Source organism: Salmo salar, chromosome ssa11 (genome assembly GCF_905237065.1).
Source record: "Salmo salar chromosome ssa11, Ssal_v3.1, whole genome shotgun sequence".
Taxonomy (NCBI): Eukaryota; Metazoa; Chordata; class Actinopteri; order Salmoniformes; family Salmonidae; genus Salmo; species Salmo salar.
Window position 1 is genome coordinate 6,424,757 of NC_059452.1, and position 11,694 is coordinate 6,436,450.

At 42.2% G+C, this 11,694-nt stretch overlaps 1 long non-coding RNA gene across 1 annotated transcript; it reads right to left on the minus strand.

The window, feature by feature from the left end:
• Positions 1 to 2,840: 2,840 nt before the first annotated feature.
• Positions 2,841 to 5,913, minus strand: LOC123725230 (uncharacterized). The gene is made up of 3 exons (XR_006757748.1): positions 5,312 to 5,913; positions 4,789 to 5,158; positions 2,841 to 4,671 (listed from the first exon to the last, which is right to left on the minus strand). It is a non-coding gene; the product is annotated as an uncharacterized lncRNA (long non-coding RNA).
• Between the last annotated feature and the right edge of the window lie 5,781 nt (positions 5,914 to 11,694).

Below are 11,694 nucleotides of genomic sequence, written 5' to 3' on the forward strand. Positions count from 1 at the left end.
TTTTCAGGACCCTGTCTTCCAAAGATAATTCGTAAAAATCCAAATAACTTCACAGATCTTCATTGTAAAGGGATGTTTCCCATGCTTGTTCAATGAACCATAAACAATTAATGAACATGCACCTGTGGAACGGTTCTTAAGACACTAACCGCTTAGAGATGGTAGGCAATTAAGGTCAAAGTTATGAAAACTTAGGACACTAAAGAGGCTTTTTACTGACTCTGAAAAACACCAAAAGAAAGATGCCCAGGGTCCCTGCTCATCTGCGTGAACATGCCTTAGGCATGCTGCAGAGAGGCATGAGGAATATAGATGTGTCCAGGGCAATAAATTGCAATGTCTGTACTGTGAGACGCCTAAGACAGCACTACAGGGAGACAGGACGGACAGCTGATCGTCCTCGCAGTGGCAGACCACGTGTAACAACACCTGCACAGGATCGGTACATCTGAACATCACACCTGTGGGACAGGCACAGGATGGCAACAACAACTGCCCGAGTTACACCAGGAACGCACAATCCCTCCATCAGTGCTCAGACTGTCCGCAATAGGCTGAGAGAGGCTGGACTGAGGGCTTGTAGGCCTGTTGTAAGGCAGGTCCTCACCAGACATCACCAGCAACAACATGGCCTATGGACACAAACCCACGTCGCTGGACCAGACAGGACTGGCAAAGAGTGCTCTTCACTGACCAGTCTCACCGGGGGTGATGGTCAGATTCGCGTTTATCGTCGAAGGAATGAGCGTTACACCAAGGCCTGTACTCTGGAGCGGGATTGGTTTGGAGGTGGAGGGTCCGTCATGGTCTGGGGCGGTGTGTCACAGCATCATTGCAGGCAATCTCAACGCTGTGCATTACAGGGAAGACATCCTCCTCCCTCATGTGGTCCCCTTCCTGAAGGCTCATCCTGACATGACCCTCCATGACAATGCCACCAGCCATACTGCTCGTTCTGTGCGTGATTTCCTGCAAGACAGGAGTGCCAGTGTTCTGCCATGGCCAGCAAAGAGCCCAGATCTCAATCCCTTTGAGCATGTCTGGATCAGAGGGTGAGGGCTAGGGCCATTCCCTCCCAGAAATGTCCGGGAACTTGCAGGTGCCTTGTAACATCTCACAGCAAGAACTGGCAAATCTGGTGCAGTCCATGAGGAGGAGATGCACTGCAGTACTTAATGCAGCTCGTGGCCACACCTGATACTGTTACTTTTGACCCCCCTTTGTTCAGGGACACATTATTCCACATGTCTGTGGAACTTAACCCAGACGACGCTGGGCCAATTGTGCACCACCCCATGGGCCTCCCGGTCGGCTGCAACAGAGCCTGGGCTCGAACCCAGAATCTCTGGTGGCACAGCTAGCACTGTGATGCAGTGCCTTAGACCACTGCGCCACCCAGGAGGCCCAGGAACTTGTTCAGTTTATGTCTCAGTTGTTGAGTCTTATGTTCATACAAATATGTTAAGTTTGCTGAAAATAAACGCAGTTGACAGTGAGAGAACGTTTCTTTTTTTGCTATGTTTATGATGACAATGACCCAAAACACACTGCCGACCAGGTTTGCATTGCAAATGAGGGCATAAACTCTGTCAAGACGCCAGCAGAGTAAGTAGACCTACAGTACAACACTTTTTGAAAGCACATTACTCAACACTAGTGTCTCACCTCGCCTACAGTATAACTCTACATGTAGGTCTCCTGATTTAAACCTGATTCAACTTGTTTGGCATCAACTGAAAACATGAATCTGTAATTCTGCCAAGCCTACAGGCAAAGATGATCTGGTGAAGGCCATTAAGACGTTTTGGCTTGAGAAACTGACAATGGAACAAATACATTGATCCTCTCAGCAAGGTTTTACCTGTGGGGGAAGTACAACTAAAATGTAGCTGAAATAAACATCTGCATTTTGAATCAGTATTTTTTTAATCATTATTTTATTAATGAAAACATAAAGATGTTGATGAACAGATACTGTATATGCGTCTTTCTTTTAGAAAAATATAAATCATGACCTATTATAAGGTTGACTTGATTATAATAAATTGACATTTGTAGGGGGTTGATACATTTTCCGGTAGGACAAATCAGGTCTGTGATATTGATACATTTCTAACTTTAGTCTTGTTTCAGGTGAACTGTTGTGTCCTCACATTTGGTCTGATAATTTCCCCATAACCTCCAAAATGTTCTCTTTCAACGACACTTCAATATACACTACTGTTCAAAAGTTTTGCGTCACTTAGAAATGTCCTTGTTTTTGAAAGAAAATTGTCCATTTAAAATAACATCAAATTGATCAGAAATACAGCGTAGACATTGTTAATGTTGTAAATGACTATTGTAGCTGGAAACAACAGATTTTTTAAATGGAATATCTACATAGGCATACAGAGGCCCATTATCAGCAACCATCACTCCTGTGTTCCAATGGGTCGTTGGGTTTGTGGGTTAGATTACAGGCTCAAAATGGCCAGAAACAAAGCACTTTCTTCTGAAACTCGTCAGTCTATTCTTGTTCTCAGAAATTGCCAAGAAACTGAAGATATCGTACAAGGCTGTGTACTAATCCCTTCACAGAACAGCGCAAACTGGCCCTAACCAGAATAGAAAGACGAGTGGAAGGCCCCAGTGCACAAATGAGCAAGAGGACAAGTACATTAGAGTATCTAGTTTGAGAACAAGTCCTCAACTGGCAGCTTCATTAAATAGTACCCGCAAAACACCAGTTTCAACGTCAACAGTGAAGAGGCAACTCCGGGATGCTGGCCTTCTAGGCAGAGTTGCAAAGAAAATATTAAGATGAGCCAAAGAACACAGACACTGGACAGAGGAACTTTTTTTACATTGTTTGCAACCTAATATGTGACACGTATTAATGCCAAAATAACATGCAAAACAGGCAGGCAAAACTGTGTGCAAATGTGTAAGAAAAAAATCGAATCTATTCTGAATTCAGACTGTAATGTAAAAAATGTTGAATATGTCGAGGGGCATGAATACTTTCTGAAAGCACTATATATCTAAAACAAGTGTCATTTGTATTTACAATTCTCTTATCCAAACGGATTACTCATTTACCTAGCTCTTTCTCAAGTTGCAAATGAAAGTTCATGGAGAATGGTGTTAATTTTTTATAAAACAAATATATAAATAAAAAAAATCTAGATTTGTAAAAACATATTAAACATTTTATTTTACTCCCTTTTCTCCCCAATTTCGTGGTATCCAATTGGTAGTTACAGTCTTGTCTCATCGCTGAAACTCCCGTACGGACTCGGGAGAGGCGAAGGTCGAGAGTCATGCGTCCTCCGAAACATGACCCAACCAAGCCACACTGCTTCTTGACTAGGGGTGGGTATCGTTAAGATTTTAACGGTATTACTACTCTTACCGATACTGCTTAATGATCTGGTACTTTAATGGTATACTTAACAGTTATTTTTTTTATTTATTTTTTACGGGAAAAAATTAAACAAATTAAGAACAGAATTAACATTGCTTTATTTTCTGAAATATAAAATAAATAAAATAAACAATTATTTACAGCAAAAGAAACAGCAATGTTTTGAACAAATCACTTTTATAGACTCTAATGCTGTGATGATGGAAATGTAAAACAAATTAAATAAACAATATTTTCCTGCAAAAGAATATACAGTGGTATAGAGCAGGGGAATGCAGGTAGGCTGCAAAAGGACTAATAGTTCTTAGCAGTTCTTCTGGAGAAAGATCAACATATTCCCTTCTCTGGCAGAAGTCGGGACCTCTCCTGGCTTATTGTGTTCGCTGCAGTCGAAAATACCCTCTCGCTAGGGGTTGAGGAGTCTTGAGCACAGAGGTAGCTTGTTACAATGTTTGTGAGGAGGGGCAGAGTAGCTCTTCTCCCACCACCACGTCACAGGATCTTCAGCCATGGGGATGGGAGGCAGGCCTTTGTAGAGCTCGACCTCTAGGTCAACATGCTCACTGAAGGTGAGGGACGAGGTCTCCTGTTGGATCGTCAACCTCAACTCCCTGTCCTCCTCTGAGAACAGCTCCTCCAAGGATCTCCTTGTTTTGTACAATGGAGGGACTGTCTCCTCCATTTCCTCTCCTTCTCCGTCAGACTCCTCCTCCTGTTGCTGGTGCTCTGTGTCTGTCTGCTCCGGCTCCTCTGACAGCCCTGGTGTTGCTCCTGTCACATTGGCCTCAACAGTTGCCTTCCTCAGCCCGTCCCAGGTGTCGTCACTCACCGGCCTCCCTTTAAATCTGGGGTCCATTGCTGTGGCCTCATGCAGGAAGGCCTGAATGTCCTCATCCTGATAGCGCTCGGAGAGGTTCTCCCACACCTTCTCTTTGATGGTTGCCACAAACGTATCGTCATGCTTCACAGTGAAGTGCTTTTCCAATTATTGGAGGATGGGTACGATCTGTCCACAGGTGGCATTCTTGTCACATGACACACACAGTGTGGATGTATAGAGGATTCTCATGAGCTGGACAAACTCCACAGCCTTATGGAAGTCCTCATCCTTCAGACGGTTCAGGTTGTCTTTGGTCATTGCTTTTCGCAGTCGTGGGTCCAATGTTGCTGCTTGGATCGCTGGATACTCCTCCATGAATCTCTCTATCATTAGATAGAGTTCCATCTGGTCTTGGCATCAAGGATGAGTGAGTGTTGCGGAAGGCCTGAAACAACAACAAAAAACAACATACATTTAATTACCGCACACTTGAATATTGAATTAAATTGTTAAATGTGGGAATTTCAAAATAATACTTTAATAGATTGAACTGGCTTCTTACCAAGGAGCTGCTGCTTTTCCTTCAAGACTGTTTTGGGCATCGAGGATCTCTTGAACCACATGACCACTGCTCTGATTCGGGCTGCCCATTTATCAATGGAAGTCATTTTGTAGATTGTGTGGAGGACCTTCTGGTGTGGATGACCTTCTGTTTTACACTGCCCTGGCTTGTGAAGTGCACTGTAGCAGTGAGATAGTGGTCCTGACAGAGGCTGGTCCACCCATCTGATGTGATGGCCAGCTTTGGCACGTCCTTCAGCTCAGTGATCACATTGGCCTTTTCTACACCACACCAGGTAGGAATGAATGTGTCACTGAGGTAACTCCTGGAGGGAGGGGTATATTTGGGGTTGAGTGACTTGGTCATCTCCCTAAAGTAAAAAAAAGAGAGTTTTCATGTGTTGAATTATCATTATCGTGTTGTTGTGTATTGTATTGTGGAGTGATGGGACTAACATACAACCCTTTTATACTACTATATCCTAAAATTGAATACAACTCAATATATACTGACAGACTGTTACCTAAAGCCCTTGGACTCCACTGTTGCAAAGGGGTGTAGGCCTTTCACTATGAACTTGGTCACGTCTAGGTGGCACTCATTCACCCTCTCCTCAGTCATCCTCCCACTAGCTGCCAGCATGAAGGGGCTTTGGGCTTGTCTTTGGCTTGGACCAGCGTTATTAGAGGGAGGAGTGGGTCAGTTCATTGTAGCTGCAACTTTAACAAAAAAGTTGCAAAATCTTTAAATGGGTGATTGAATTTATGAACGCACCCACAGCTAAACAATCAGCTGGCTAATGGTTCCTTTTGATCATGAACCCATGTTCGCATAATTAAGTTAACTCTGTGTGTGGGATCTAGGCTGCTAGCATACCTAACATAGATCGGACAACGAGAGATGAACTACGAGCTAGGCAGTCGAAAACTGCATTTCTCTGCCTGTACATGATGCACTTTCGATAGATGTTTGGACAGATTGCTCCTGTTTCCGCCCTTACTAGCAAAAGTCTTGTTGCACTTGTGGCAATGAGCATTGTCAGCATCGACTCTGGTGAATTGTAACCACACTTTTGAACGTTTAGTTCTCTCTGCCATCGTCACTAATTAAGAGCAGGGTCTTTCGTGTGTGTGTGTGTGTGTGGCTTCCGTTTAAGAAACGTTTTTCAACAGAATTGGTGGATTGAATCCTCCTCTCACCTTTTCCCATCGTTTGTGGACTTCAATGCACAAAACATGTATGTGACCAGGCAAAAAAAACATTTCCAAGCTGTTGTCACCATATTAGCTAAAGTAACATAATAGTCAACATAGCTAATAGAACTAATGCGTTAGTAAACCCACTACAATCATGCAGTAATTTTACAGTTACTCAGTAAGCAGTTGAGCAATTACATCGGCGGGCCCTGGTTGCAATACATTTGTAAAACCAAAATCTTACCTTAACTTGGAAGAGTTCCAGTGTTGTGTTGGATAGTCATAGCCAGCCAGCTAACATAACATCCCTCTGTTTGAGCAGGTTGTTTGAGTAGTCTAAACTAGCTAGCTGCATTTGCTAGCTATGTAAGTGAAACTAAAAGTGAAAAAAAATCTAAATCTCTCTCTTGCTTCTCCTTCATTTAAGAAGAAATTAATTTGTTGAAAACTGTTCAACTATTTTCTTTCTCTCTCTGAGTCAACTACTCATCACATTTTATGCACTGCAGTGCTAGCTAGCTGTAGCTTATGCTTTCAGAACTAGATTCATTCTCTGATCCTTTGATTGGGTGGACAACATGTCAGTTCATGCTGCAAGAGCTCTGATAGGTTGGAGGACGTCCTCTGGAAGTTGTATTAATTACTGTGTAAGTCTATGGAAGGGGGTGAGAACCATGAGCCTCCTAGGTTTAGTATTGAAGTCAATGTACCCAGAGGAGGATGGAAGCTAGCTGTCCTCCGGCTACATCATGGTGCTACCCTACAGAGTGCTGTTGAGGCTACTTTAGACCTTGGTTGCAAAACAGTGTTTTAATGAATTATTTGGTGACGTGAATATATTTAGTATAGTTTCTAAAATGGATAACTTTTTAAATGTTTTACCTTTTTTTTTTTTTCACTGAGGAGGATGGTCCTCCCCTTCACTGGTTTACGGACATTTTCAATCTCTCCCTATCCCAGTCTGCTGTCCTCACTTGCTTCAAGATGTCCACAATTGTTCCTGTACCCAAGAAGGCGAAGGTAACTGAACTAAATGACTATCATAGCACTCACTTCTGTCATCATGAAGTGCTTCGAGAGGCTAGTTAAGGATTATATCACCTCCCCTTACCCGCACCTTAGACCCAATGCAATTTTCATACCGCCAAATTAGATCAACTGCTGACGCCATCGCACTGCACACTGCCCTATCCTATCTGGATAAGAGGAATACCTATGTAAGAATGCTGTTCATTGACTACAGCTAAGCCTTCAACACCATAGTACCATCCAAGCTCATCATTATGGTCGGGCCCTGGGTCTGAACCCCGCCCTGTGCAACTTTGTCCTGGACTTCCTGACGGGCCGCCCCCAGGTGGTGAAGGTAGGCAACCTCCGCTACAACGGTGCGTGCTCAGCCCCCTCTTGTGCTCCCTGTTCACCCATGACTGCATGGACAACATGACTAGAACTCAATCATCAAGTTTGCAGACGACACAACAGTAGTAGGCCTGATTACCAACAATGACGAGACAGTCTACAGGGAGGAGGTGAGGGCCCCGGCGGAGTGGGGCCAGGAAAATAACCTCTCCCTCAATGTCAACAAAATGAAGAGGCTGACTTCAGGAAACTGCAGAGGGAGCATGCCCCTATCCACATTGATGGGACCACAGTGGAGAAGGTGGAAAGCTTCAACTTCCTCGGCGTACACATCACTGACAATCTGAAATGGTCCACCCACACAGACAGTGTGGTGACGAAGGCGCAACAGCACCTCTTCAACCTCAGGAGGCTGAAGAAATTCGGCTTGGCCCCTAAAACCCTCACAAGATACACAATTGCTTTGCTGGTGACACTGTGATTTATTTAGTATTCAAGGCACACTTCACCAAAATGTCTATCACAGCATTCTGCAGCAATAGGCCATTCCAACTGGTTTGTGCTTAGTGGGACTATGATTTGTTTTTCAACAGGACAATGACCGAACACACCTCCAGGCTGTGTAAGGGCTATCTGACCAAGGAGGAGAGTGATGGAATGCTGCATCAGATGACGTGGCCTCCACAATCACCCGACCTCAACCGAATTGTGATGGTTTGGGATGAGTTGGACCGCAGAGTGAAGGAAAAGCAGCCAACATGTGCTCAGCATATGTGGGAACTCCTTCAAGAACATTGGAAAAGCATTCCAGATGAAGCTGGTTGAGAGAATACCAAGAGTGTGCAAAGCTGTCATCAAGGCAAAAGGTGTTTACTTTGAAGAATCTAAACTATAAAATATATTTTGATTTGTTTAACACTTTTTTGGTTACTACATGATTCCATATGTGTTATTTCATAGTTTCGATATCTTAACTATTATTCTACAATGTAGAAAATAGTAAAAATAAACAAAAACCCTTAAATGAGTAGGTCTGTCCAAACCTTTGGCTGGTACTGTATATACAGTGCCTTCGGATAGTATTCAGACCCATTGACTTTTTCCACATTTTGTTACGTTACAGACTTATTCTAAAATTGATTAAATAACAAATAATCCTCAGCAATTTACACACAATACCCCATGACGACAAAGCGAAAACAGGTTTCGTTGGGGCTACAGGTTAGCAATGAACCCCGAGTCGGGATTGCTAACAAGGCTGGAAATTCAAAACATCAAAAATCTAATAATTTCAATTTCTCAAACAATCAATTATTTTACACAATTTAAAAGATAAACATCTCCTTAATCTAACCACATTGTTCGATTTTCAAAGAGGCTTTACGGCAAAAGCATAAAGTTAGATTATGTTAGGACAGTACATAGCCACAAAAGTACAAACATCCATTTTCAATTCAAGGTCAGGCGTCACCAAAAGCAGAAACCAGCTAGAATTATGCACTAACCTTTGTCAATCTCCATCAGATGATACTCCTAGGACATTATGTTATACAATACATGCATTTTTTGTTCCATCAAGTTCATATTTATATCCAAAAACAGCATTTTACAGTAGCGTGAAATTCAGATTTTTTTCTTCTCTGAAATGCTTCCGGTGAACATAACAAAATTACTATTCGAAAACATTGGTAAATTATAATATTGTCATTCAAAGAATAATATATTATCATCTCGTAATTGCTACCGAATGGCCAGATCTCAAAATAACTTTACTGGGAAATCACATTTTGCAATAAACGGGGTGCTATGCTAAGAACAATAAGCTATGCTATACAGTTAGCATCATCTAATATCGATAATAACATTGTAAATATCCCCTTACCTTTGATTATCTCCATCAGAAGGCACTGCCAGGATTTCCCAGGTCCGGAACAAATGTGGTTTCTTTTGACAAAGTTCATAATTTATGTCCAAATAACACCAAGTACTTAGCGTTCATTATGCTCCCACAAAACGTGGTGGGGGGGTGTAAAATCACGCCGAAAAGCTAAAAAAACCTAGTAAATAATCTATTTACGTTAGTTCAAACATGTCAAATGTTGTTTAGCATTAATCTTTTGGTCCATTTTTAACGTTAAACATCAGTAATATTTTCACACAACCTATCCTATGTCTAGATAAACAATGATGACAAACTCACGTTTCTCAGATTTATGCGCAGGCGCAAAAAAATGAAGTGATGACATGTCAACTTCCCTGCATTCTAATTTGCTCTCTGTTTATCATAGACGCTTCAAACAACTTTATAAAGATCGTTGACATCTAGTGGAAGCCGTAGGTGTTGCGAAATGAATCCTTTCTCACTATGGTATCTATAAAACAATGACACTAAATAGTACAGTCACAAAATTCACATTTTTTTGGATCTATTTTTCACAGGTTTTTGCCTGCAATATGAGTTTTGTTATACTTACAGACACCATTCAAACTGTTTTAGAAAATTCAGAGTGTTTTCTATCCGAATGTGTTAATAATATGCATATCCTAGCTTCTGAGTTGGTGTAGGAGGCAGTTAAAAATGGGCACATATTTTTTTCAAAATGTCTCAATACTGCCCCCGAGCCCCAACAGGTTAAGACATTTTTGCAAATTTAGAAAAAAAATCTCAAACAGAAATACCTTATTTACAAAAGTATTCTGACCCTTTCTATGACACTTGAAATTGAGCTCACGTCATCCTGTTTCCATTGATCATCCATGAGATGTCTCTACAACTTGATTGGAGTCCACCTGTGATAAATTAAATTGAATGGACATGATTTAGAAAGGCACACACCTGTCTATATAAGGTCCAACATTTGACACTGTATATCAGAGAAAAAACCAAGCCATGAGGTCCGAGACAGGATTCTGTTGAGGCACAGATCTGGGGAAGGGTACACCAACATTTCTGCAGCATTGAAGGTCCCCAAGAACACAGTGGCCGCCATCATTCTTAAATGGAAGAAGTTTGGAACCACCAAGACTCTTCCAAGAGCTGGCCATGCAATTAAACCGAGCATTCGGGGGAGAAGGGCCTTGGTCAGGGAGGTGACCAAGAACCACATGGTCACTCTCACAGAGCTCCAGAGTTCCTCTGTGAAAATAGGAAAACCTTCCAGAAGGACAACCATCTCTGCAGCACTCCACCAATCAGGCCTGGCAGAGTGGCCAGATGGAAGCCACTCCTCAGTAAAAGGCACATGACAGCCCACTTGGAGTTTGCAAAAAGGCACCTGAAGGACTCTCAGACCATGAGAAACAAGATTCTCTGGTCTGATGAAACCAAGATTGAACTCTTTGGCCTGAATGCCAAGTGTCACGTATGTAAAAAACCTGGCACCATCCCTATAGTGAAGCATGGTAATGGTAGCATCATGCTGTGGGGATGTTTGTCAGCGGCTGGGAGACTAGTCAGGATTGAGGGAAAGTTGAGCGGAGCAAAGTACAGAGAGACCCTTGATGAAAATCTGCTCCAGAGAGCTCAGGCCCTGACTGGGGAGAAGGTCCACCTTCCAACAGGAAAACGACCCTAAGCACACAGCCAAGACAACACAGGAGTGGCTTCGGCATAAGTCTCTGAATGTCCTTGAGTGGCCCAGTAAGAACCTGGACTTGAAGCAGATCGAACATCTCTGGAAAGAACTGAAAATAGTTGTGCAGCGACACTCCCCATCCATCTTGACAGAGCTTCAGAGGATCTGTAGAAAAGAATGGAAGAAACTCCCCAAATACAGGTGTGCCAAGCTTGTAGCTTCATACCCAAGAAAAACCTAGGCTTTAATCGCTGTCAAAGGAGTTAAGGGTCTGAATACTGATATTTCAGTTTTAATTTGTAAGAAATAAAAGAGATAAAAAACAGTTTTCCTTTGTCACTGTGGTGTATTGTGTGTAGACTGATCTATAAATCTATTTAATCCATTTTAGAATAAGTCTGTAACGTAACAAAATGTGGAAAAAGTAAACGGGTCTGAATCACTGTATATACATACACACTCCGGACTCCGACATTGCTCTTCCTAATATTTCTGTTTCTTAATTCCATTATTATTAGCTTTTTTTGATTTGTGTGTATTGTTGTGTATTGTTAAGATATTACTGCACTGTTGGAGCTAGGAACACAAGCATTTCACCACACCCGCTATAACATCTGCTAAATATGTGTATGCAACCAATACAATTTGATTTGATTTTGATTTAAAGGTGGTGGAATTATCAGGGACTTATTAAGTCAAGGTCAGAATATGGAATATCTATAGACACACCTCCGCCACACCTTCATTTATTCCATCTCACCAACAATGAATAGCAG